This window comes from Suricata suricatta, chromosome 5 (assembly GCF_006229205.1).
Source record: "Suricata suricatta isolate VVHF042 chromosome 5, meerkat_22Aug2017_6uvM2_HiC, whole genome shotgun sequence".
Classification (NCBI taxonomy): Eukaryota; Metazoa; Chordata; class Mammalia; order Carnivora; family Herpestidae; genus Suricata; species Suricata suricatta.
Window position 1 is genome coordinate 8,269,154 of NC_043704.1, and position 1,874 is coordinate 8,271,027.

General features: G+C 45.6%; 1 long non-coding RNA gene across 1 annotated transcript in view; it reads right to left on the minus strand.

The window, feature by feature from the left end:
• The window catches only part of LOC115292904, a 4,164-nt gene extending 3,653 nt beyond the window's left edge, over positions 1–511 (minus strand). Inside the window, exon 1 of the long non-coding RNA XR_003909215.1 lies at positions 390–511. This is a non-coding gene — a long non-coding RNA (uncharacterized LOC115292904). The remainder of the gene's footprint in view (positions 1–389) is intronic.
• Positions 512–1,874: the final 1,363 nt, after the last annotated feature.

The window sequence follows — 1,874 nt, forward strand, 5'->3', positions numbered from 1 at the left end:
TTTAGGACTGTGAGACAATACATGTCTATTGTTTTCATCCACCCCCTGCCGGTCAGTGGTCATTTGTTATGGCTGCCCTAGGGAACTCATACGGGAATGTATTCAAAGGCTCGCTGAGGTGCTAGTCTGAGAGAGTTGATGTGTGGGTAGCTCTGGGCCTTCCCCCCCACCACCACTTACAGATTTTTTTCTCTCTGTTTCTCTATTTCAGGGTCACCCAGGTCTGAAACAAGTATTAGTAATGGGGCTTTCCATTCCAGAAGGCCAATGGAAGGCCAACCAAACTTTCATCTGGTAAAAGAACTTCACAGAGGGTTTTAAAGAAAGGAAGGGAAAGGAAATATTTCTTTCTTTCCTTTTTAACATTTTTCTTGGTCCTTTTCTCTTACCTGTGTGTTATTTTGTTGTCAGGGTTGTTAGACAGAGCAAGTTGTTTGGGCTCTTATTTTGATCCTTAAACATCTACTGGTTTATGGCATAGATGCCTTTGGGGAGGGGAAGGCACGTTGCGATCCCCTTTTCCTGCCTTTTGGAATGTGTCTCTGTTACTTCATGACAGAATGTTCTAACTGGGTTGGGCTGATTTTATGTTCCTTTCAACACGATGCAGAAAAGTGTGAAGAATGGATGGGGAATTTAGTCCCGGCTGTTGTGAATTATTTCTTGTTTCTTCAGAAAGTTATTGTTGGACATTTTCACCAAAAACAATACCTAGATCTTTCTATACGTCTCTGTCATCTCTGTGTCTCACTCGTGGGTCATGGGCTAACTCCTTCCAGATTAGCTCAAGAAGGAAGGAAGTACATCAGTGAGTTTGAGGGAACAGCTCAGGACTAGAACTATCTTGGTTTTAGCCAGTATTTCTTTGGGTTGGGTGAGGGGGAGAGGTTGTGCAGAATCATCCCAAGCCTGACTTCCACCAGTCTGCAAATACTAGTGGGAACCCTTGCTGATAATGGCAACTGAAATCCACCACTGCCACACACCATCACTCTCCACAGGCAGCTTTCTACAGATATAAGTGGTGTTTCACACATCATCTCTGCACACAGAAGACTGCTTGTTGTGAATGTCCGAGACTGTCTGCCTGTAGGCTTGGTGCCTGGCTACAAAGCACACTCAGAGGCACACAGTCTGCCTGGACATGCTAGAGCATTTCCCTTGATGGCCATCAATTGCCGGTAGATACGCCAGCTCTTCACCCTTCCTTGGGATGACTTGGAGGCTTGCTCTACACTGTCTCCCAGCGCTCTCCAGGGGGACTGGGCTCTAGTTGCCCACATGGGAGTCAGCTTGAAGCATTCTTGTATTTATTGCCTATTGCTGCTGCAACATGTCCCCATGCTTTCGTGATTAAAACAACACGTATCTATTACCTTATAATTTTGCAAGTTAGAAGTCAGAAATGGGCCAAAGATCAAGGTGCCAGTGGGGTGCATTCCATTTTGGAGGTTCTGGTGAGATCCATTTCCTTGCCTTTTCCATCTTCCAGAGGCTGCCCACATTCCTTGGCTTGTGGCTTCTTCCTCCACCTTCAAAGTCCACAACGTTGGGCTCTTAAAGTCTTCCTGAAAAGACTGAGTCCTTTCCATGATCCACCTCTCTGATTTTCTCTTCTGTCTTCTTCTTGTATTTTTAAAGACCCTTGGGGGGCACCTGGTAGCTCAGTTGGTGAAGCATCCAAGTTTGGCTCAAGTCATGACCTCGCAGTTTGTGAGTTCGAGCCCCACGTCAGGCTCTGTGTTGACAGTTCAGAGCCTGAAGCCTGCTTCAGATTCTATGTCTCCCTCTTTCTCTGCCCCTCCTCTGCTCATGCTCTGTCTCTCTCTGTTACTCAATAATAAACAAAAAGTGTTAAAAAAAAAACCCATAAA